General features: G+C 37.2%; 1 protein-coding gene across 6 annotated transcripts in view; it reads left to right on the plus strand.

Moving 5' to 3' along the window:
• The window catches only part of HEMK2 (HemK methyltransferase 2, ETF1 glutamine and histone H4 lysine), a 344,126-nt gene extending 319,899 nt beyond the window's left edge, over positions 1–24,227 (plus strand). For all 6 annotated transcript variants that reach the window (XR_012432074.1, XR_012432071.1, XR_012432072.1 and 3 more), the window contains 3 exons: positions 11,338–11,509; positions 18,915–19,201; positions 23,932–24,227. The gene's annotated coding sequence lies outside the window, so the exon portion shown is untranslated. The remainder of the gene's footprint in view (positions 1–11,337; positions 11,510–18,914; positions 19,202–23,931) is intronic.
• Positions 24,228–26,425: the final 2,198 nt, after the last annotated feature.

Here is a 26,425-nt window from a genome sequence, read left to right on the forward strand (position 1 = left end):
AAGATACAACGTAAAATTAATAGTAGTATTACAATCTTGGTTTGCAGATTGGTTTTGAGCCAAGTATTTAGGCTTACAGGCAACCAATTGAATAAATCCATTGAACATTATCCTGCCAAGTGAAAAAGATAGGCATTAAGAGAGGAAAGAGTCTCATTATGATATGGAATCTTATATTGACATCTTGGGAAAAGCTGTCTAGATTGTGAAGCTGTCAAGTTCTTGTACTGGTTTGCAGTTTGAATGTCTCTGGTTATGTCATTAAGCAGTTTGGTGAACGTTTTGTATGAGCCATACATAAGGCATAAGACTTGTCTCTTAAAATTTATCTAGCTTCAGCTAATAGGGCTTCAAAAACAGAGAAGCTTTCATTTTTAGTATTTTTATGAAATAAAGTTGGAAAGAGGAACCTAGAATAATTAAGGATTTGGTGTAGCCTACAGGCAGATAAAAAGAAATTGAAAATGATGCATAGGGCTACAGTCTAATAATAGGTATATTATAGTCTTTTAGGAACATAACTTTTTCTCTCTACATTGATCACATAGGAATCTCAGATTTAAAAACCTCAAGAGGTTTTTAAGAGGCCTCTAGAGGCTAGAAAGCCAAAGCAAAACAGACTTTAGAGTCTAGCCAGAGTCTTAAGGTTTCTGGGCATGCCAGGAATTGACAATTTTTATTCATTCACTGTAGGGTTATGAATTCTTGAAGTTAGACATTCAATGTTCATTCTCAGATATAACATTTTAATCAAAACCTTGGTAGTATTAACCAATGTTTCCAATTGTATCTTGTTATAAAGAATGCAGATTCTTATTAAACTTATGAAAATAATGATTTTGTCCCCCCCCAAAAAAATAATACTCATGGATAACTTTTGAATTTTGGAAGAATCAAGTAAGGAGAAAAAGTAAATGTTTCCAGCTTTGTTCATAAAAATGTGCTTTGCCAAACTGATGTAAACAATAGATAGTTTAAGAGAGAAAATTTCCCTAAATGTGAAAAACAGAACACTGAAGAACCAAGAATGTTTGAAATAAAAGTTATAAAAATATTATCTTCAGATGTTATTTCACATCATATAATTAATTTTTAAATTTTGTTTGATCTTAATTTTCAGTTGCAGGAACCCATCAATTTCTTTCTTAGAGTTCTGGAAAATTTTTATTAAGTTCCTATATCTTAGAGTTATTAGAAACTTATATTTAAGTGTGCTTGTTAGAGTTTTCTCCATCAATCTGAGTGCAAATACTTTTACTGAAAAAGAAAAACAATAACTGTGGGTGACAGGGACTTAAAATAGCAGTGGTTAAAAATCTAATGGAAGTTTAATTAGCAATTGACAGGGGACTTTGGTTATTTTTTATGGATACAACATAATAACCAGAATTATTTCTGATGTCATATCAGATTTTTAAGAATTTCATACAATTTTGGAACATGTATATCAGTAACATACCCATAAATGTAACTGAAAGAAGATCTAGTATTATATCATTTGACAATACATACTTCTCATATAATTTACCAAATAATATGAATCATTTATTATCTACACAAATGAATACATACATCCTTTGAAGATCTTCAAGGGACCAACAAGAAAGTCTCAAAGCTAACTTTAGGTTAAAAAGACTTAATTTTGAATTTTGATATTGGGGAAGTCTATGAAAGATGTACTTTCAAGCACTATTAAGTGCTTAAAACACTTGATCAAAACAAGATCATAAGTCATGGTGAAACAATAGTTACTCATTTAATCAGAGTTGTAATTTAAAAAAACTTCAAAAGCAATAAAGAAAGTTAAGTAGATGTAAAAAAACCTTAACTTTTTTAAAGCTCACTTTTCCTAAGTAATAAAAAATCTAATAAAAACAACAAAGAAAATCATTTGGATAAAACACAAAATCTTTGTTTTTTAAATTCAATTGTTGTTTTATTGTTTTTCTCTTTTTTAAAACTTTTATTTTAGATTCAGAGGGTCCATGTGCAGGTTTTTTTCTGGGAATATTGTGAGATGATGGGGCTTGGGTTATGAATGATAGCATCATCCAGGTAGTGAGCATGATACCCAATAGTTAGTTAACTTTTGTGAGCATCCATCCTCTCCCCCTCTAGTATTGCCCAGTTCTATTGTTGTCATCTTTATGTCCATGAGTACCCAATGATTAGCTCCCACTTATAAGTGAGAACATGCGTCATTTGGTTTTCTGTTCCTGCATAATTTGCTTAGGATAATGGCCTTCACCTGCATCCATGTTGCAGCAAAGAAAATGATTTATTCTTTTTATGGCTGCACAGGAGTCCATGGTATATATGTACCATATTTTCTTTATCCAACCCACTGTTGAGGTATACTTGGGTTAATTACATGTCTTTACTATTGTGAATAGTGCTGAAATAAATGTGTGAGTTCCTGTGTCTTTTTGGTAGAATGATTTCTTTTCTTCTGGATATATACCTGTTAATGGGGTTGCTGGTTCCAGTGGTAGTTCTGTTTTAAGTTCTTTGAGGAATCTCCAGACTGGTTTCCACAGTGGCTGGAAGAAACAGTATACAAGCATTTCCTTCTCTCTGTAGCTTCACCAGCATCTGTTTTTTTTATTTTTTATTTTTTTAATAATAACCATTCTGATTGGTGTGAGATGGTATTTCATTATGGTTTTGATTTGTACTTCTCTGATGATTAGTGATGTGGAGCATTTTTTTTCATATGCTTGTTGGCCACATGTATGTCTTCCTTTGAGAAGTGTCTGTTTATATCTTTTGTCCATTTAATGGGGTTATTTGTTTTTTCCTTGTTCAATTGTTTAAGTTCCTTACAGATTCTGGATATTAGATATTTATTGAATGCATAGTTTGCAAATATATTTTCCTATTCTGTATGTTGTCTGATAGTTTGTTTTGCTGTGCAGAAGCTCCTAAGCTTAATCCACTTGTCAATTTTTATTTTTGTTGCAACTGCTTTTGAAGTTTTCTTCATGAAGTCTTACCAGGGCTGATGACCAGAATGGTATTTTGTAGGTTTTCTACTCAGGATTTTATTGTTTTAGGTTTTACATTTAAGTCTTTAATGCATCTTGAGTTGATTTTTATATATGGTGAAATGTAGTTGTTCAATTTTAATATTCTGCATATGGGTAGCCAGTTATCCCAGCACCATTTGAACAGGGAGTCTTTCCCCATTGCTTGTTATTGTCAGCTCTGTTGAAGATCAGATAGTTGTAGGGTTGTGGCTTTATTTCTGGGTTCTCTAACCTGTTCTGTTGGTTATGTGTCTGTTTTAGTCCCAGTACCATACTGTTTTACCTATTACAGTCTTGTACTATAGTTTGAATTTGGGTAGTGTGATGTCTCCAACTCTGTTCTTTTCTCTTAGGATTGCTTTGGCTGTTTGGTCTCTTGTTTTGGTTTCAAGTAAATTTTAGAATTTTTTTCTAATTCTTTGAAAAATGTCATTACGAGTTTGATAGGAATATCATTGAAATTCGCTTTGGGCAGTATGGTTATTTTAACATTATTGATTCTTTCTATCCATAAGCATGAAATGTTTTTCCATTTGTTTGTACCATCTCTGATTTCCTTGAGTAGTGTTTTGTATTTTTCATTGCTGAGATCTTTCACCTCCTTGATTAGCCATATTCCTAGGCATTTTAATCTTTTTGTGGCTGTTGTGAATGGGATTGTGTTCTTGATTTGACTCTCATCTTTGACAGTATTGCTGTATAGAAATGGTACTGATTTTGTACATTGATTTTGTATCCTAAAACTTTGCTGAAGTTGCTTATCAAATGTTGGAGACTTTGGGTTTTCTGGGCATAGAATTATATCACCTATGAAGAGAGATAGTTTGAATTTATCTTCCTATTTTCATGCTTTTTATTTCTTTCTCTTGCCTCACTTTTCTGGCTAGAACTTCCAGTATTATGTTGAATAGGAGCGGTGACAGCAGACATCCTTATCTTGTCCCAGTTCTCAAGGGGAACCTTTCCATCTTTTGCCTGTTCAATATGATGTTGGCTGTGAATTTGTCATAGATAGCTTTTATTATTTTGAGGTATGTACCTTCAATGCCTAGTTTGTTTAGAATTTTCAACATGAAGGGATGTTAAGTTTATTAAAAGTCTATTCTGTATCTATTTCAGATGATCATATGTTTTTTGTTTTCAGTTGTGTTTATGTAATGAATAACATGTATTGATTTGCACATGTTGAACCAACCTTGCACCCCAGGAATAAGGCCTACTTAATGTTGGTGGATTAGCTTTTTGATGTGCAGTTGGATTTGGTTTGCTAGTATTTTGTTGAGGATTTGTGCATTTATGTTCATAAGGGATATTGGCCTGAATTTTTTTTGTGTGTGGTGTCTGCTAGGTTTTGGTATCAAAATGATTCTGGCCTCATAGAAGGAGTTAGAGAGGAGTCTCTCCCTTTCAATATTTTATAATTTCAATAGGACTGGTACCAGTTCTTCTGTATACATCTGGTAGAATTTGGCTGTGAATCGTTCTGGTCCGGGTTTTTTTTTTTGGTTGTTGTTGTTGTTTTTGTGGTTGGTAGGCTGTTTATTACTGATTCAATTTCAGAATTTGTTATTGGTCTGTTCAGGTATTCAATTTCTTCCTGGTTTAATCTTAAGAGGTTGTATGTTTCCAGGAATTTATCTGTTTCTTCCAGGTTTTCTAGTTTGTATGCATAAAAGTGTTCCTAATGGTCTCTGAGGGTGTTTTTTTTTTTATTTGTTGTTGTTTTTGGGGGGAGATCAATGGTAATGCCCCCTTTGTCATTTCTGATTATGTTTATTTGGATCTTCTCCCTTTTTTTTTCTTTATTACTCTAGTTATAAGTCTATAAATATTATTTATTCTTTAAAAATTAACTTTTGATCTCATTAACTTTATTCTTTAAAAATTAACTTTTGATCTCATTCTGATCTTTGAAATATCATGTTTTTTCTCATCTTCATTTGTCTGATTTTGATTATATCTTTTATTCTGCTAGCTTTGGAATTCGTTTGTTCTTTTTATTCTGTTTCCTCTAGGTGTCATGTTAGGTTGTTAATTTAAGATCTTTTCAACTTTTTGATGTAGGCATTTAGCACTCTAAACTGTCCTCTTATCATTACTTTAGCAGTGTCTCAGAGATTCTGGTATGTTGTATCTTGTTTTCATTAGTTTCATTAGTTCTTGATTTCTGTCATAATTTCACTATTTACCCAAAAGTCAGTCAGGAGTACATTGTTTAATTTCCATATAACTGCATGGTTCTGAGAGATCTTTTTGTTATTGGTTTCTATTTTTATTGTCCTGTGGTGCAAGAGTGTGGTTGGTATGATTTTGAAAGTGTTTTTACTTTTTTGAGAATTGCTTTATGGCCGAGCATATGGTCAATTTTAGAGTATGTGTCATTTGTGCATGAGAAGAATATATATTCTGTTTTTGTTGAGTGGAGTGTTTTGTAGATGTCTTTAGGTACATTTGGTCCAGTGTCAAGTTTAGGTCCTGAATATCTGTTAGTATTCTGTCTTGGTGATCTGTCTAAAATTGTAGTGGGGTGTTGAAATCTCCCAGTATTATTGTGTGGTTATTAGGGTCTTTTAATAAGTCTCTAAGAATTTGTTTTATGAATCTAAGTGCTCCAGTGTTGGGTGCATATATATTTAGGATAGATTAGTCTTGTTGAATTCAACCCTTATCATTATGTAATGTCCTTCTTTGTTCTTTTTTACTGTTGTTAGTTTAAATTCTCCTTTATCCAATATAAAAATAGCATCCCCTGCTCTTTTTTGTTTGCATGTAGATCTTTCTGCAACTCTTTACTTTGAGCCTATTATGTCATTACATGTGAAGTGGGTCTCTTGAAGACAGCAGATGAATGCCTTTTTTTTTTTAATCCCACTGGCAACCTTTTTTTTTTTTTTAAATAAGTATTTTATTTTTATTTTTTAAGTTCTAGGGTACATGTGCAGGATGTGCATGTTTGTTACATAGAAAAACATGTGCCATGGTGGTTTGCTGCAACTATCAACCCATCACCTACCTATTAATCCCAGAATTCATTAACTCTTTTCCCTAATGCTTTCCCCCCACCGCCCTCCTCTGACAGTCCCAGTAAGTGGTGTTCCCCTCCCTGTGTCCATGTGTTCTCATTGTTTAGCTTCCATTTATAAGTGAGAACGTGTGGTGTTTGGTTTTTGGTTCCTGCATTAGTTTGCTGAGGATAATGACTTCCAACTTCATCTAGGTCCCTGCAAATGACATCATCTTGTTCCTTTTTATGGCTGCATATTATTCCATGATGTATGTGAACCACATTTTCTTTATCCAGTCTATCATTGATGGGCATTTGAGTTGGATTCCATGTCTTTGCTATTGTGAATAGTGCTGCAATGAACATATACATGCATGTGTCTTTATAATAGAATTATTTATATTATTTTGGGTATATACCCAGTAATGGGATTGCTGAGTCAGATGGTCTTTCCGGTTCTAAATCTTTGAGGAATTACTACAGTTTCTTCCACAATGGTTGGACTAATTTTCAGTCCCACCAACAGTGTAAAGTGTTCCTATTTCTCCGAAAACTTGCCAGCATCTGTTGTTTCTTGACTTTCTAATAATTGCCATTCTGACTGGTGTGAGATGGTATCTCATTGTTGTTTTGATTTACATTTCCCTAACGATTGGTGACGTTGAGCTATTTTTCATATGTTTGTTGGCCACATGTATGTCTTTTTTTGAGAAATGTCTGTTCATATTCTTTACCCACTTTTTGATGGGATTGTTTGTTTTCTTGTAAATTTGATTAAGTTCCTTGTAGATTCTGGATGTTAGACCTTTGTCAGATGAGTAGATTGCAAAAATTTTCTCCTATTCTGTAGGTTGTCTGTTCACTCTGATGCTAGTTTCTTTTACTCTGCAGAAACTCTTTAATTAGATCCCACTTGCTTTTGTTGCAATTGCTTTTGGCACTTCCATTATAAAACCTTTTCCTGTGTCTATGTCCTGCATGGTATTGCCTGGATTTTTTATATGGTTTTTATAGTTTTGGGTTTTACATTTAAGCCTTTAATCCATCTTGAGTTAATTTTTTACAAGGTGTAAGGAAGGGATCCAGTTTCAATTTTCTGCATATGGCTAGACAGTTCCCCCAACACAATTTATTAAATAGGGAATCCTTTCCCCATTGCTTGTTTTCACTGGGTTTGTTGAAGATCAGATGGTTGTAGATATGTGGTGTTATTTCTTAGGTCAATGTTCTGTTCCATTGGTCTATGTGCCTGTTTTTGTACCAGTACCATGCTGTTTTGGTTACTGTGATTTTGTAGTATAGTTTGAAGTTAGGTAGTGTGATGCCTCCAGCTTTTTTTTTTTTTTTGCTTTGGATTGTCTTGGCTATGCAAGTTCTTTTTTGGTTCCATATAAATTTTAAATTTTTTTCTAATTCTATGAAAAATGTCAACGGTAGTTTAATGGAGATACCATTGAATCTATAAATTGCTTTGAGCAGCATGGCCATTTTCATGATATTGATTCTTCCTAAGAGCATGGAATGTTTTTCCATCTGTTTGTGTCCGCTTTGATTTCCTTGAGCAATGATTTGTAGTTCTCCTTGAAGTCCTTCACTTTCCATGTTAGTTGTATTCCTAAGTATTTTAATCTCTTTGTGGCAATTGTGAATGGAAGTTCGTTTATGATTTGGGTATCTGCTTGTCTGTTGTTGGTGTGTACGAATGCTTGTGATTTCTGCACATTGATTTAGTATCCTGGTACTTTGCTAAAGTTGCTTGTTAGCTTAAGAAGCTTTTGGGCTGAGATGATAGGGTTTTCTAGAGATGGAATTATGTCATCTGCAAACAAAGACAATTTGACTTCCTCTCTTCCTATTTGAATATCCTTTATTTCTTTCTCTTGCCTGATTGCCCTGGCCAGAACTTCCAACACTACATTGAATAAGAGTGATGAGAGAGGAAATCCTTGTCTTGTGCCAGTTTTCAAGGAAAATGCTTCCAGCTTTTGCCCATTTAGTATGATATTGGCTGTGGGCTTGTCATAAATGGCTCTTATTATTTTGAGGTATATTCCTTCGATACCTAGTTTGTTGAGAGTTTTTAACATGAAAGGATGTTGAATTTTATCAAAGGACTTTTCTGTGTCTATTGAGATAATCATGTGTTTTTTGTCTTCAGTTTTGTTATGTGATAAATTACATTGATTGATTTACATATGTTGAACCATCCTTGCATCCTAGGGATGAAGCCAACTTGATCGTGGTGGATAAACATTGTGATGTGCTGCTGGATTTGGTTTGCCAGTATTTTATTGAGGATTTTTGCACCAATGTCCATCAGGGATATTAGCCTGAAGTTTTCTATTTTTGTTGCATCTCTGCCAGGTTTTTGTATCAGGATGATGCTGGCCTCATAAAATGAGCTAAGGAGGAGTCCCTCCTTTTCAATTGTTTGGAATAGTTTCAGAAGAAATAGTACCAGCTCCTCTTTGTACCTCTGGTAGAATTCAGCTGTAAATCCATCTGGACCTGGGATTTTTTTTGGTTGGTAGGCTATTTGTTACTACTTCTATTTCAGAACTTGTTATTGGCCTATTCAGGGATTCAACTTCTTCCTGGTACAGTCTTGGGAGGGTGTATGTGTCCAGGAATTTATCCATTTTTTTCTAGATTTTCCAGTTTATTTGCATAGAGGTGTTTATAGTGTCTTCTGATGGTTATTTGTATTTCTGTGGGGTCAGTGGTGATATCCCCCTTATTGTCTCTGATTGTGTTCATTTGAATCTTCTCTCTTTTCTTCTTTATTAGTTTTGCTAGCAGTCTTTTATTGATTTTTTTCAAAACACCAGTCCCTGGATTCATAGATTTTTTTGAAGGGTTTTCCTTGTATCTATCTCTGTCAGTTCCACTCTGATCTTGGTTATTGCTTGTATTCTGTTAACTCTGGGGTTTGTTTTCTCTTGGTTTTCTAGTTCTTTTAGTTGTGATGTTAGGGTGTTGATTTGAGATCTTTCTAGCTTTTTGAAGTGGGCATTTAGTGCTATAAATTTCCTGCTTAACACTGCTTTAGTTGCATCCCAGAGATTCTGACATGTTGTCTCTTTGTTCTCAAAGTTGGTTTCAAATAACTTTTTGACTTCTGCCTTAATTTCATTATTTATCCAGCAGTCGTTCAGGAACAGGTTGTTCAATTTCCATGTAGTTGTGTGATTTTGAGTGGGCTTCTAAATCTTTAGTTCTAATTTAATTGCGCTGTGGCCTGAGAGACTGTTTGTTATGATTTCAGTTCTTTTGCATTTGCTGAGGAGTGTTTTACTTCTAATTATGTGATCAATTTTAAAGTATCATGTGGCACTGAAAAAAAATGTATATTCTGTTGTTTTGGGGTGAAGAGTTTTGTAGATATCTATCAGGTCCACTTGATCCAGAACTGAGTTTGAGTCTTAAATATCTGTTAATTTTCTGTCTCTAATACTGACAATAGGGTATTAAATTCTCCCACTATTATTGTGTGGGGGTCCAAGTCTCTTTGTAGGTCTCTAAGAACTTGCTTTATGGATCTGTGTGCTCCTGATTTGGGTGCATATGTATTTAGGATAGTTAGCTCTTCTTGTTGAATTGAACCCTTTCACATTTTGTAATGCTCTTCTTTGTCTTTTTTGACCTTTGTTGGTCTATTTTGTCAGAAACTAGCATTGCAACCCCTGTTTTTTTTCTGCTTTCCATTTGCTTGGTAAATTTTCCTTAATCCCTTTATTTTGAGTCTATGTGTGTCTTTGCACATGAGATGTGTCTCTTGAATACAGCACACTAATGGGTCTTGTCTTTGTATTCAACTTGCCATTCTGTGTCTTTTAATTGGGGCATTTAGCCCATTTACATTTAAGGTTAATATTGTTATGTGTGAATTTGATCCTGTTATCATGATGCTGGCTGGTTAATTTTGCAGACTTGTTAATGTAGTTGTTTCATAGTGTTATTGGTCTATACTTCAGTATGTTTTGTAGTGGCTAGTAATGTTTTTTTCTATCCATGTTTAGTGTTTACTTCAGGAGCTCTTGTAAGACAGGCCTGGTGCTGACAAAATCCCTCAGCATTTGCTTATCTGAAAAATACGTTACTTCTCTTTTGCTTATAAAACTTAGTTTAGTTGTATATGAAATTCTAGGTTTGAACTTCATTTTTTTTTTTTGAGATGGAGTCTCGCTCTGTCGCCAAGGCTGGAGTGCAGTGGCCGGATCTCAGCTCACTGCAAGCTCCGCCTCCCGGGTTCCCGCCATTCTCCTGCCTCAGCCTCCGGGGTAGCTGGGACTACAGGCGCCCGCCACCTTGCCCGGCTAGTTTTTTGTCTTTTTTGGTAGAGACGGGGTTTCACCATGTTAGCCAGGATGGTCTTGATCTCCTGACCTCGTGATCCGCCCGTCTCGGCCTCCCAAAGTGCTGGGATTTGAACTTCATTTTTTTAAGAATGTTGAATATTGGTCCCTAGTCTCTTCTGGCTTGTGGAGTTTCCACTGAGAGGTCTGCTGTGGTAGACCTTTTTGTGGAGTATCTTACTGGTGTTCTCTGGATTTCCTGAATTTGAATATTGACCTGTTTTGCTAGGTTGGGGAAGTTCTCCTGAATGATGTCCTGAAATGTGTTTTCCAACTTTTTTGCATTCTCCCCATCTCTTTCAGGTACTCCAGTTGGTCGTAGGTTCGGTCTTTTAGCATAGCCCCATAGTTCTTGGAGATTTTGTTCATAACTTTTCATTCTCTTTTCTCTAATCTTGTCTGCCTGCCTTATTTCAGCAAGATTGTCTTCAAGCTCTGATATTCTCTCTTCCACTTGGGTGATTCAGCTATTGATACTTGTGTTTGTATCACAAAGTTACCCTGCTGTGCTTTTCAGCTCCATTAAGTCATTTATGTTCCTCCTGAAAGTGGTTATTCTGGTTAATAGCTCCTGTAATCTTTTGTCATGGTTCTTAGCTTCTTTACATTGGATTAGAACATAATACTTTAGCTCAGTGAAATTTATTGTTACCTACTTTCTGAAGCCACTTCTGTCAGTTCATCCATTTCAGCTTCAGCCCTATTTAGCGCCCTTGCTGTAGAAGTGTTGTGATAATTTGGAGGAAAAGAGGCATTCTGGCTTTTGGGATTTTCAGCATTTTTGCACTGTTTCTTTCTTATCTTTGTTGATTCATCTACCTTTGATCTTTGAGGCTGGCTGTTGACCTTTGGATTTCTGTGAGGTCACAGAAATCCAAAGTGGGATTTTTATGGGGTCTTTTTTGTTAATGTGGTTGTCGTTGTTTCTTTCTGTTTGTTTTTCTTCTAACAGGCTCCTCTTCTGCAAGTCTGCTGCAGTTTGCCGGGGGTTCATTCCAGACCCTGTTCACCTGGGTATCACGAGTGGAAACTGCAGAACAGCAAACATTGCCATCTGCTTCTTCTGCAGAAGCTTGTCCCAGAAGGGCACAGACCTGATGCCAGCTGGAGCTCTCCTGTATGAGGTATCTGTCCACCCCTGTTGGGAGGTCTCACCCAGTCAGGAGGCATGGGATCAGGGACCCACTTGAGGAGGCAGTCTGTCCTTTAGCAGAGCTGGTGTACTATGCTGGGGGAATCTCCCTCATCAGAATCAGCAGGTCTCTTCAGAGCCAGCAGGCAGGAAAGATTAAGGCCTTTGAACCTGAGGCCACAACTGCACCTCCCCACAGGTGCTCTGTCTGAGGGAGATGAGAGTTCTGTCTGTAAGCCCCTGGAGCTGCTGGACTTCCTCCTTCCAGGTACGAAGGATCTAGAGAAGCAGTCTGGCTACAGCCATTTTGCTGTGCTGTGGGGAATTCCACCCAATCCAACCTCCCAGTCTCCTTAGCACTGTCAGATGAAAAACGGTGACTCGAGCCACAGTAATGGTGGTCACCCCTCCTCCTGGGAACTTGGACATCCCAGGAAGACTCCAGATTGCTGTGTTCGCAGTGAGAATTTCAAGCCAGTGGTTCTTAGCTTGTTGGGCTCCGTGGGGGTGGGACCCACTTAGCGAGACTGCTTGGCTCCCTGGCTTCAGCCCCCTTTCCACGGGAGTGGATAGTTCTCTTGTCTCGCTGGAGTTTCAGGTGCCACTGCAGTATGTAAAAACTCCTGCAGCTCAGTGCCTGCTTGAATAGCCACCTGGTTTTGTGCTTGAGACCTAGGGCCCTGGTAGGGTAGGCTCATGAGGGAATCTCCTGATCCGTGGATTGCAAAAATCTGTGGAAAAAGCATAGTAACCCTGGTGGGCATCACAGTCCTTCACTGCTTCCCTTGGTTTGAGGAGAGGTCCCCCCATCTATGCACTTTAGTTCTGTGTGCCTAGTTTAATGTTTTGTTTGATCTGCATGCTTGGGTTAATATGTTTGTGAATACTCTGATTTTGGTTTGGTTATGTGCATCTATAAATGGTTTGGCTCTTATTAATTGTTTCTGAAAATAGTCCAAGAGCAAAAATAAACATTCTAAATGTTAGGCACAATATGGCTAATTAAAAGCCACTAGGGCAGTTACCACCATCTAAAATAACCCAAACTTCTGATATTTTCTGGCAGGATTTATATGATTTTCTCTGTTCTTGAGTGGTTAATAAAAAATAAATGAGATTCTCAAACATTAACACCTGCCAAGTTTTCCAAAACTCCAGTTGGCTACATGTTATGGCCCATTCTCATAATCATTTTTTAACTGATGTGAAAATTACATCAAGGAAAAATCAGAGAGCTCAAATATCATTATTCAAACTTGGTTAGCTTATTAGAAAACTGCAAACAAACCACAGAGTTTAAGAAGTAGAACCTTGTAAGTTATCTTTCTTAATTTTTTTAATAGGGACAGGGTATCAGGCTGTAGTGCGGTAGTGCGATTATAGCGTGAAGTAGAGAGGACCATATATTGTACCCTACCCAAGTCTTGTCACATCTCAGATTTAGTTTTTATTATCCCATCTGACTAGTAAATGGCCATGGGGACAATTGACTTACCTATGACAATAACAGCAGAGGCTGACCAGTAAGTTGTGGCTCATGGAAAATAGAACCATCATGCATACTGATTAATTGTGAATTTAATTGTAAAATGTAAATGTTTTCTAAGTCCCATATTAAGTCTTGGATTTCACAAGACTATAAACTCTTTGAGGTCAGGAACTAATTGTGATGGTAGGTATGCAACATAATACTCAACATATGTTTTATTCCCAAATTAATATTCTTCTTTTATTCATAGATACACATAATGGTCAAATATAATGTGTAATTTATTGATGAATATGGAAATTGGTAAAATGCATTGGAAATGAATGGGTATTATTCTTGCTACTAGGCACATAATTAATTTGACATTAGAGATATACTGAATATCAATACTATTCATTAGGATTTTTTATATATATAATCATATAGTCTCATAATACATTTGTGTTTCCTTCTTTTCAAACTTTATTACTTTGCTTCTTTTTAACAACCTTATTTCTTCAGCAGGACCTGCATATGATATTAATAGGTTTCTTTGCAGATGCCTGTTGTAAGATTGATTTAGTTACTCTGTAGTTATAGTTTGCTAAGAGATTTTTTTAAAATCCTGAATTGATGTTAAATTTTGTTAACGTTTTCTGCATACACTGAGATGTTCATAAGATACCACTAATCAACACCACTAAATTTATTAACATAGTGTATCGGGGATACCTTATTTGCATGACTATAAAGGCTAGTTTTGGTAAGATAATAGAACCAACATAGACACTAATCATATCTACAAACAATATATTGTTGTTTTATAATTTGCATGCAAGCAATCTTATCAAGGGTGTGAGCAGAAAAATTCCTGGAGGAACTAATCAGAATACGGGAGTATAAGATCACTTATCTTACACTCCCTGACAATTGCTCCCACTGAAATATGCACAGTGTGCTCTCTCTTTTCTGTTCTCCTTCTGGAAGGTCTAGTTTTTGGAATTTGCTCTCATGAGGGATTTCTTATTGGATTCAATCTAGAGCAATGGCCTAGGAAGCTACCAGGGAGAAAGCATTTGATATATTTTAAAAAAGGCCCCGAGTCTTTATCCCCCCAAGACATTGCTATTTACTGTGGTCTGAATGTTCGTTCCCCCAAATTTATATGTTGAAATCCTAATCCCCAAGGTGATGATATTAGGACGGGGGGGAGGGGTGTGCTGTGGGAGGTGATTAGGTCATGGGTACATAGCTTTTATGAATGGGATCAATGCCCTTATAAGAGAGGTCTGAGAGAGACCTCTCACCCTTTTAACCAGGTGAAGACACAGTAAGAAGATGCTGTGTGTGTTAGTCTATTTTCACATTGCTATAAAGAACTACCTGAGACTGGGTAATTTATAAACAGAAGAGGTTTGACTCACATTTCTGCATGGCTGGGGAAGCCTCAGGAAACTTACAATCATGGCAGAAGGCGAAGGGGAAGCAGGCACCTTCTTCACAAGGCAGCAGGAGAGAGAGTGAGTGATTGGGGAGCTGCTAAACACTTTTAAACAATCAGATCATGTGAGAACTCACAATCACGAGAACAGCGTGGGAAACTGCCCCCATGATCCAGTCACCTCCCACCAGGTCCCTCTCTTGACGCAGGATTACAATTTGAAATGAGATTTTGGGGGGACAGAGAGCCAAACCATATCACTGTGTATGAGCCACAAATTCAGCCTTCACCAAACACTGAATCTGCTGGCAACAGAAGGCTTTATGCTTCATAGCCTCCAGAACTTTGAGAAATAAATTTGTGTTATTTATAAGCCACTTAGTTTATGGTACTTTGTTATAGCAGCCCAAATGGCCTAAGGCATTAATGGACCATCATAGGCACTCACCTAAGGGCTTTTACCTCTACCCTAAAGGAATATGCGTGTCAAGGAGAATGAATGTGTATAAATAACAACATTTGGTCCACAAAAATCAAATTATTCTATTTTGGAGATTTGTTTGTTATGGCAGGATAATCTTGTAATAAATGTAAGTAATTTGAGAAGGCTACCTTTGATCAGTTTTCTGTTTATTACAAGGAAATCAGTAGAGTAAATGCAAAAATCAGTAGCTCACTGTAGATCTTAGACACCTACTACTTTGGTAAAAGTAAATAAATGTTGCTATTAGGATAGCTTCTGTTTCTTTTTGATTATTTCAGCTGCTCAGGAAGTTGTATGTTCTTGTGTAACCCTTTGCCACAGTTCCTCCCCTTCAGTGCCTGTAGTAAGAATCATCCATCCTGAACTTTTTGACTTTTTCTTTGTCTGTTTCCTATTTTTAATAAAATGTATTTACTTGGTTTCCTATTTATATGCATTCCTGTAAAATGACAGAAGACAATCAGATAACCAAAGCTGCTTTATTTATAGCTAGAAAAATCTTAACATAGGCTCTTTATGTACCTAAATGTTACAAAAGAAAATAATGAAAATATCATAAACCCTAGGAGGTAGCTAATTCTGTTAATATAATAATTCATGTATAAATAGTGCATAATGTGCGAACCAGGCTTTTAAAATTAGAATTAGTCTAATGATGGTTCAACTTCCTCATCTGTGAAACCAGCATAATGATAATATCTCTCCTGTAAGTTTGCCATAGCAATACAATGAGACGACACATAAAGCGCTTTTCTAGTGTTGTGCCATGGTAAATACTGAGTAAACATTAGTTGGATTATAATTATTTCTAGACATTTAGCAGTTTAAGAATATGTAGATTGAAGTAAAGGGATCAGAGTGTAAACCTTTTTTGAGGTTAAAACATAAGGAGAAAAATACTAATTCCTAAATGTAAACTTTTACAGTAGTGGTTTTTTCATCCTTTGTAGTTAGTACTACCCCTTTGGGCAGTATATAATGTGTTGTATTACATGTTTCAAGAGTGCTTTATAGCATCCATTGGTCATATTTCATTAACAAAGGTATAGTTTTACAAAAAGAAACTTTTAACTTGAGAGAACATGAGAGGCAAGGTCATAAAGAAGAGCAGGGCCCCCCATAAATCAATTAAGAGTGATAGCTGGGCAAACGGGAACCAGAGGGGAGAGAGAGTGATGGTCTCTGCAATGCAGGCTAAAACACTTCCAAGAACTGAGTAATCCACATTTCAACATTCTCAAATAGTACATACTAATTTTTATAAATGTCATCTTGATGAATGCCTTTGTTACAAAACAAAAATCCCTAGACTGTCATGATGAAGGTACAAAACACAAGGAATTGATAAAGTGCAAATCCACATGGGGTAGATAGACACGTAATCATACTAAGACCATACAATATGACTAAGATGCTTTGACAGCTTGGAGAAAGATACCAAGTTTTGCTTGGGGGCTTTGGCAAGGACTGCATGGAGGAGGTGACACTGCATCAGATTGTAAAGCCTAAGTAGAAGTCATGGAGTAGTAAATTGGGGGCTCTGGGAAAATTAATGTTTACTAAACTTGGCCTACATGTTGTTTTGCGGTATTGTGGTCAGTGTTTCATGAATATTGCCTTACTTGAACCCTGTGATCATCATATGGCTGGATATCTTATCCCGATTTTACTGGTTTTGAAATTAATGGTCATAAATAACAAAGGCTCAAGTTTACACAGTTTGATAGAGGCAGATGTGACCTCTGAATCAATGGTTGCATGACTGCATATTTCTTCTACTTCAAAACACTGCTCTGAGAACATTCTAGGAAAAGAGCCTAGAGTAGTAAAGTTATGTCATTTTGGAAAAAATGGCAAACTGAAGAATGAGTAAGTAGGTCAGTGTCACTAAAGCATGTAGTTTTAGGAAAGGAAGAAGGTGCTGCAAAGAAATGAAGTTGAAGGATTTTCTCATATTCCATTCTCTGAAAGGCTTGTTCTTTAATTTCAGGATTTATATTCACTTGCACCTACTCACTTATTCAACCAACGCCTTCTCTTTTCATACGCACCATCCACACATCGTATCATCAAGCTACAATCCCGTGTTTATAGGTTTATTCTCTTTTTTCTCTTTTATTCTTACTATCATCTTTGTCTTTATGAAAGAATTATCCTAGTCATAGAGGTTTTTATCCCAATATTTAGAATAAAAAGTATAGGCATTCTGTTTCCCAGACTCCATCTTATAATGTTGAACTTAAGAATGAACCTTAAATTAACCAATTGTAACTGATCTGTAGGCATTCATGTCTCTTAGAAGCCAGCTTTTAAAATTTGATTTACATTTCTGTTGAAAAGAATTCTGGTCAAAATAAATTAAAGCCCAAACTTTCTAGTTCAAAATTCATTGGCCTATTTTTTCAGCAGTGGTGTTCCATTTCACATAAAGATGGTTTGGGTGGCTCTAGTCCTGATCTAGGCTGGTTATTGAAAGTCTCATGACATCGTTTTAAAAAGAACTGGAAGTGTCAAACCTAGAGTTTTGGTCACATTCCAGGTTAGATCATTAGGTTCAGCCTCTTAAATCCTCTCTGTGGCTTCTGATGGTATTCTGGCTTGTTTTCTGAGACTTCTCCTTGATGGTTGAGAAGCTCTCTTCAATAGTCAAGTGCACGCATATACTTGTCTTTGGTACGAAGATCCAAGTGAGCAGGTCTATAGATTAGGGAGAGTCCCACAAAATTCTCTTATTGTAGTAAGAGAGGAGTCTCTGGGAATCCTTTTGTTCTGGCAATCTATTGCTATGTAACAAATCACCCCAAAACTTAGTGGTTTCAGATAATGACAGAGTTTATTTTACTTGAGTTTCTACAATCTATGTGAGGTTCGTGTAGACAAATATTTCTGCTCTACTTGGCATCAATTGTATTATTCCAAAAGTTGGGGACTGGAATCATCTGTGGTCCAATCACTTGCATGTCTGGCAGATGATGCTAGCTGTTGGCTGGGACCTCTGGTGGAGCCTTTGGTCAAAACATCTCGACATGGCCTTTCTGTTTGGCCACTTGGGTTTCTCACAGCTTGGCTGTTGTGTTTTATGTGTGATTATCCTGAGAGGGAGTCAAGTTGAAACTGAATCATCTTTTTTTCTAACTTAGCCTTGGGAATTATGCGAACACAACTTCTGCAACATTCTGTTCATTTGGAGTCATTATGTCCCGTCCATATTCGGGGAAAGGGAATTACACGTTACCTTTTGAAAGACAGCATGTCAAAACACTTGTGGATATATTTTAAAACACTGCATTTACTTTCTCGTCTCTACTTAAAATGAGAAAATGGAGCATCAGAGAGTGGCAGAGCTGTGATTAGATCTCAGGCTGTCTAACTTTGATTTTTTTCTCAATGTTAAATGTATTTGTGAACATTTTAAATTTCTTTTATGATAAAGAACTTACACTATTTTGTCGAATTAGGCATTGTCAAATCATGAGCTATAGGCCAAATCTGTACTGTTTGTTTTTGTGAGTAAAGTTTTATTGTGACACAGCCATCTTTTAAAATTTCTATATTTTCTATGGCTGCTTGTTATTCAATATTGCAAGCAGAATAGTTGCAATAAAGACTTTATGGGCTACAAATCCTAAAATATTTACTATTAGTCACTTTACAGAAAATACAGGCCAACCCCTGCTTTAGATTGTCAATCTATTGTACACATGATTTCTGAGCTTGAGGAGATGGGCCACTGCACTAATGCTAAAGGAACAGCAGGGTGCTAGACTGATGGAATTCTAAAACTACTAACCTTTGGTCCCAGAGACCAAAGCGTCTGGATAGTTGGACTAAATATACCAAGTTGTATAAAATGAAAAAGAGGTTTATAAAAACCACATTTTTTTGTCAGTCAGGGTTCAATCAGAGTAGAAGAACCAGCAGGGATTATCCACAGAGACTTGACCTTTTGCAATTTTGGGAGGCGATTCAATAATAATATGGGAGGCTCTTTTCTTCTCTATCAGCCTGAAGTCATCACAGCAGGCATTTAAGAAGGAAACCGTGGACAAAGTGGAACCTGACAGTCTGAGCTAGAACCCAGGAGGAAAAACTGGGACTTTCTGGATGAGTTGGCTTATGAAGATGAACTGGAACCCATGTCCACCTCTTACTAAGAAGTAACCCTTGATAACATGGGTATCCTGTAGAAGGCAGTCCCCTTTTTTATTCACCTGGCCCAAGAGATGCTGAAGAAGGAGCTACAGCAGGAACAGGGGATTATACAGGAATGAAACTGAATGTTGCCACCAAGGTAAGTTGGCAGGTAGAACTTGACTGTGTAGTTACTGTATCTCATACCCAGCTCCAGCCTTTGGAGTATAAAAATAATCCAATGTGACTTCACTTCTGTCTTCTAAATCTCACACCAGGTGCCTCTTGAGGCCCATACTCACAAGAATCATGTGGGGAAGATAATATGAGAAATGGAGATCATCCAGTTGACAAAATACACATCTGCCACATCATGAAAATATTGCTATATACAGGGAGCTCCATGTCTTATTGAATAGTGTTCCACAGACATCTCAGAGTCTATACATACTCACCAAACTGACCCTGATCTTCTATATCATGACCCTGATCTTCTATATCCCATGCTTGATGATAGTGCCACATTAACTCAGTTGTCCAGGCCAGGGACCTGGTAATATTTGAAGAGTTTTCCTTGTTCTCCAGCCAGTTGTCTTAAGTGCCAATTCTACCTCTTAAGTGTGTATCAAATTGATTCCTTCCTTGCTTCTGCTCCTACTTTAGCCATTGCCACTCCCCATGAGATTACTGCGTTGACATGATGGGGCTTTCCTGGTTACTAATCTTAAACTCCTTTAGTCAACTTCCCCACTACTCTCTGAGTAGAAAGTCTAAAATACAGATATCATGACCTTCCCCCAACCACCACCCTGAAAGTCATTTTATGTCTCCTTATATTATTGAACACAATGTCTCAATTCAACATGGTATACAAAGCCATCCATAATTTGAACAACATCTTCTCTCTCCATTCTCTCACATTTAGATTATGTCCTGGCCCACGCTATCCTTTCATAAGTCTACCAACACTCCACATTCTTTCACATCCCCATAGTTTGAATGTGCTGTTTAATCTGTCTTCTCCAAGCATTTGTACTTTCTGCCAAACACACATACTTTCTTCTCCAGCATAACTCATATTCATTCTTGAAGACTTGATTCAAGTTTTTTCTCCTCTAGGTGCCTTCTACAAACTTTCTTTCCTCTGCTCCAATTTGGGCAGTGCTGTTCCCTCTATACTCTCGTCAACCATAGCAGCCTAGCCTACGTCTGTTATAGATTTGTCATACCTTGTTGTAATTAACTGTAGGTTTATTAATAATGATAGTAATGATAATTATGGTATCTGTAGGTAATTGAATATAAACCTCTGTGTTAAAGTTGTACCAGAAAGCCATGCTTGGAGTCCAAAGCTTCAAGGTGGCTCTTCTTATCAGAGACTCGGGAGACTTGGACAGGAAGGATATTTTTTGGCAAAGCTAACTGGCAGTCCCCATGGGCTGTTTCTGGTTTGGACGACGCCCTTGCATGAGAGTTTGGTGCTTGATTGGATCACACCTTTTGGTGCCGGCCCTGTCATCAGACTATGGGAGGATCACAGATAGCACCCCAATCCTGCCATTCAACACTACCCCATTGTCCTCAAATACAAGCTTATCGCCTGTACTTGGATATGTTCTTTCTTCAAAGACCCCTTGGTCCATTACATGTGCTGACTGCCAGTGGGCCTACCTTCCTTCTGGGCACCGTAAACAATATCATTTAATTCTTAAAGCAAACCCATTAAGTGGGTAGCGTTATCATCTCTATTTTAAATGTGAAAACTGGCCAGAGTTGACGTAATTTGCCTACAGTTATATGCCTAAGAAGAGAGGCTCAAACTTGACTTTTAACTCTGTGTCATTAGTGCCTCAAACAGAGTCTGGCTAATAAGAGGCACTAATTAAATATTTACAAAGTTTTGGTTAAATAGGAGGAATAAGTTTTTTAAATCAATTGCACAGCCTGGTGACAATAGTTAATGTAATGTATATTTCAAAATTGCTATGAGAGTGGATTTTAAATATTCATAGCACATGCAAACAACATAAGTATGTGAGGTTATGGATATGTTAATTAGTTTGATTTAATCATTCTATAATGTACACATACATCAAAACATCACATTGTACCCTGTACATATATATAATTATTTTTCGTCAATTAAAAAACTTTAAAAAGATTAATGAATGAACAAGTCAGTGAATGTTAATTTCAATCTTTTAACATGGTCCTTAGGTTTTAATACCTTAAATCAGAAAAAAGGCCTTCAAGCTGGTAATACTAGTCTTTATAAAAACCTGGTGGGAGGCCTATTTTTGGCAGGCAGACCATTCAACTATCTTGGATTACACCATACAGAGTGTGCACTCTGAGTTCATATGAAGGGCCACCCTTCCAGGAACTGAGACTTTTGTTCTCAAAACATCCCAAACACTGATGATTACTGCCAGTTCTGGCTGAATTACAATGTCATTACTTAATCCAAATGTCCAAACCGTAGCCACATTTTATGGTGAATGAATAATAAAATGATTGATATTTTAGATATTACCAAAATATAAATTGCATTAAAAATTTAAGAACACAAAACTACATTAACAATTGGAAAAGATAAAAGTACAAGTTAGGAAAATGAAATAAAACATATCTTAAACATAGTGTTAGGAAGATGTTATAAGAGAAAGAATGGGAAATCAGTTTTCATCTGTTAGAATGGCTAAACTCAAAAAGAAGGTATGCTGCACACATTGATTATTCTTTTCTGCCACCTAGCACCCAAACTCTCTCTGTACAGTTTGATGAACTCATACCTTATGAGTTTTGGTGGGAGGCACAGACTGCCTCCTACCACAAAAGTTGAAAACTTTTAGATGCTACATTTTGCAGTTTCCTATGTAGTATGATTTAGACTCCTTCAAGTAATATGAGAAACAGACATGGTACCTTTGATGGAAAAGCAAACTTTTTTCCTACTCTCTCTTCTCAACACTACACTTCACTCTGGTCACCAAAATTGGTGTGAGTTTTTCTCGGACACCAGCTTGGAGTCCTCTAATTCACCCAGCTATCTACTTGGAATTAGTATCTGATTTCATAGATCGAAGGCTCAGTTCCTCAAGACTCCCCCCAACTTCAGATGCCAATCACATGCTCCAGGCTTTGGCCTGTGCTTCTGAACAACCAACTATAAATTGGGGTTTCCATGACCTCCTTCTTGGGTTCAATTAATTTGCTATAGTGGTTCACATAACTCAGGGAAACATTTTATTTACATTTATCCATTTTTTAATAAAAAATACTACAAAGCAAACAGAGGATCCACCAGGTGGAAGAAATGCATAGGCAAATGTATGTGGAAAGAGGTACAGAGCTTCCATGCCTCTCTGGGTGCATCATCCTCCAGGAACTACCGCTTATTCAGCAGTCTAGAAGCTCTCTGCACCGTGATCTTTAGTTTTTTATGGATGCTTTAGTACATAGGCATGATTAGTTAAATCACTGGCTGTTAGTGGTCAACTCTACCTTTTGCCTTTCTCACCTCTCCAGAGATTGGGGGCTGAGATGGAAAGTTCCAACACTCTAATCACATGATTTGTTCTTCTAGCAGCCAACCAACCCCAATCATGAAGCTATGCCGGTACCCACCAAGAGTCACCTCATTAGAACAGAGGATGCTTCTATTGCCTAAGAAATTCCAAGGGATTTGGAAGTTCTTTGTCAGACACTCTTAGCACTCAGGAAATCATAAAGGTCTTAGGAGCTCTGTGCCAAAACTGGGCTCAAAGACCAAATATTAGAGCAAAAGATTGTCTTAGCATCCCTATCTATGAAGGTATTAGGAGCTGTGTCTCAGGAACCAGGTGCAGATACCAAATATATATTTCACAATATCACAGTAAGAAATTCTCAGCCAGGCACAGTGGCTCATGCCCGTAATCCCAGCACTTTGGGAGGCTGAGGCAGGCAGATCACCTGAGATCAGGAGTTTGAGACCAGCCTGGTCAACATGGCGAAAACCCATCTCTACTAAAAATACAAAAATTGGCTGGGCATGGTGGTGCATGCCTGTAATCCCAGCTACTTGGGAGGCTGAGGCAGGAGAATAGGTTGCGGTGAGCCAAGATTGCGCCATTGCACTCCAGCCTGGGCAACAGAGCAAGACTCGGTCTCAAAAAAAAAAAAAAAAAAAAAGAAAAAAGAAAAAAAATTCTCGAGGAGGTTAGTTGCTGCAAGTTTAATTTGTTTGGTGCAGAATTGGTAGCAGTGTCAGTTTTTATTTTCCATGATTTTGAAATGGTCTCGTTTGTTTTGTCATTGAGTTAATTTATTAAAAATTGAGAAAATAAAGGCTGGGCACAGTGGCTCATGCCTGTAGTCCCAGCACCTTGGGAGGCTGAGGTGGGCAGATCACGAGGTCAAGAGATCGAGACCATCCTGGCAAACATGTTGAAACCCTAAAAATTCAAAAATTAGCTGGGTGTGGTGGTGCGCACCTGTAGTCACAGCTACTTGGGAGCCTGAGGCAGGAGAATCGCTTGAACTGGGGAGGCGGAGGTTGCAGTGAGCTGAGATTGCGCCACTGCACTCCAGCCTGGTGACAGAATGAGATTTTGTATTAAAAAAAAAAAAAATTGAAAAAATAATACTTGTATATGTTCCTGGGGTATGTGGTGATGTTTCCATACACATAGTACATAGTGATCAGATCAGGGTAATTAGCATATTCATCATCTCAAACGTGTATTTTCTGATCACTTTTATGCCATGGCTTGACTATTGTTCAGACTATTTGTCTCTAAATCTGGTTCTTCAGCCTCCCTAATGATTCTGTGAGCTACTGATCATCCTTTAACAGCCTTCTTATGATTAAGTCACCCAGGATAGTTTCTGCTGCTTACATCTTCACAGGAAGAAGAGATCTCTAGACATGGAGCAGCCGTCTTGTGGATATGAGGGAAGAGCCAAATAGACTCCAAATCGGTTAACACAGAGAACTAAAACTATGGAGCTACTGAATGAACCAGCTATGGAATTGCCTGTGTGTGGACATTCAGATGGACATACCAGATAAAATTCTGGACTGGTAAGAGTGTGGGGAAATTGTCAGTCTTAAGCAGTGCTGATTGAGGTGTGAATTGGTAAAACAATTTGAAAAGTAAATTGCTAGATTTTATAAAATTAAAAAATATATATATATTCTCTGACCCAGTATTATCTATTTTGGGAATCTGTTTTACAGATTAAAAAAGCACTAGATTGTCGTGTACGAAATACATATATGTCATATACAGTTATATATATAAGCCATATATATTCATATACATGATTATGTGTCGATTAAAATACCTGAAGGGATGGTCAATATAAAGAGTATCATCCAATTTTTAAAGAAGACAGGAATAAAAACCCCTCTGTGCTTTTTTTGGGGATCTATTTGTATGGAGTAGGTAAACACACGGAAAGATAAATATCAAACTGTGGCCCTTGGTTACTTCAAGGGCGTGAGTTTATAACAAGAAAGTGGAAGCAGATAACATTAAAGTTTTCCTTATATGACTCAGTATTATTTGAGTCATTTCAATAAGCATGCATTATTTTTTACATAAAAAAACATGCGGAGTGGAAGAGCTTTTTCTGAACACTATCATTATGTCACGCTAATAAGTGAGTTTTAGGAAGCAGCATAGTCCAGTGGTTATGAACACAAGATTGGAGTAACTTCTGGATTTAAATACTGGACTTTTACTAATGGTGGAGCTTGAGCAGAATACTTTCTCTTTAAGTATGGCTGTCCTCATTTACAAATGGAGATGGTGATATCTGTTCGTCCCCTGCCTTCTACTCCCTGCTGTAGGACAATTTCCCACTCCTTTCAGCAATCCTTCATTGAAGAGAGGGGCCACAAAGGCAAGGGAATGTTAGCTAATGGGCACTATAGCAATTTTCTAATGACTTTATTTCTTTTGGAGCAATTTTAGGTTCACAGAAAAACTAAGAGGCAGGTGCAGAGATTTCCCATATACTTCCTGCCTGACATGCGTAGTCTCCTGCATTATCAACATCCTCCACCAGAGTGATACATTTGTTACAATTGGTAAACCTGTATCAACACATCACAATCACCCAAAGTCCATAGTTAATATTAGGGTTTACTCTTGGTGTTGTGCATTCTATGAATTTGGGCAATTGTATAGAGACATGTATCTATTATCATATATCACACAAAACATTTCCACTGCTTTAAAACTCTGTGTCTGCCTATCAACCCTCCCAAACCATCATAGTAACCTATTTCATGAGAGGCCTACAGCCTATTACCTTGCTGTGTGGAAGGAAAACTCTCTTGACATAGAACAGCAATTCTCTTCTCTTAGTTGGCCTTGGAGTAAGTGCAGAGAAGTTAGCAAATTTAGATGCTTGAAATCTGAACTTGTTATGAGCCTGAAAAAATATCACACAAGAAAAGCACACAAGACTGCCATTCCTTGTGCTAGCAGTTTTCTTCATTTGCTGCATATCCATGAGGAATGGAGAAGTGTCTTTCTTTTTGCCTCTGTCTGAGGAATGTATACACCATACCTTATTTAGTTCAAGTATTTGATTTAATTCATAGGTATAATCTCACAAAGACAGTTTTTAATCCACCCTACCTAAGCCTAAAATATGTATCCAATACAGCGTCCATTAGGATTCTAGTGCTGCTGTAACAAAATGCCACAAACTGGGTGGCTTAAACAACAGAAATGTATCGCCTCACAGTTCTGGAGGCTCAAAGTCCAAGATGAAGGTGCCAGCAGGGTTGCTTTCTTCTGAAGGCTCTGAGGGAGAATGTTTCTTGCCTCTCTCTGCTTCTGGTGATTTTCTGTCAATCTTTGGTGTTCCCTGGCTTGTAGACACATCAGTGTAATTTCTACCTTCATCTGCACATGGTGTTCTCCTTATGCGTGTGCCTGTGTCCACATTTCCCCTTTACAGACACCAGTCACATTGGATTAGAAACCCAGCTCACTCAAGTATGACCTCATCTTGACTAATTACATCCTCAGCAACCCTTACTCCAAACAATGTCACGTTGTGAGGCACTACAGGACAGGATCCCAGCATATGACTTCTTGGGAGACACCATTCAGCCCACAACAGTGTGTTAAAAAGAATCAAAGAAATAATGTGCATAAGTTGTTTAGCGCAACGCAAACTATTTGGTAGATGTTATTAGCATTTTATACAGTCAGTCCCAACATTTTGTCACTTGACATTTAGCTGTTTCACTCATTTAATCTGATAAAGAACTGTTCTTTCCTTCTACTATGTTGACTTAATCATTTGATGATATTTCGCCACATCAAGCATACTTCTTCAGGGATCATGAGAATCTATGTTGGAATGTTGTTTTAAGTTGTGG

This window comes from Macaca fascicularis, chromosome 3, assembly GCF_037993035.2.
Source record: "Macaca fascicularis isolate 582-1 chromosome 3, T2T-MFA8v1.1".
Classification (NCBI taxonomy): domain Eukaryota; kingdom Metazoa; phylum Chordata; class Mammalia; order Primates; family Cercopithecidae; genus Macaca; species Macaca fascicularis.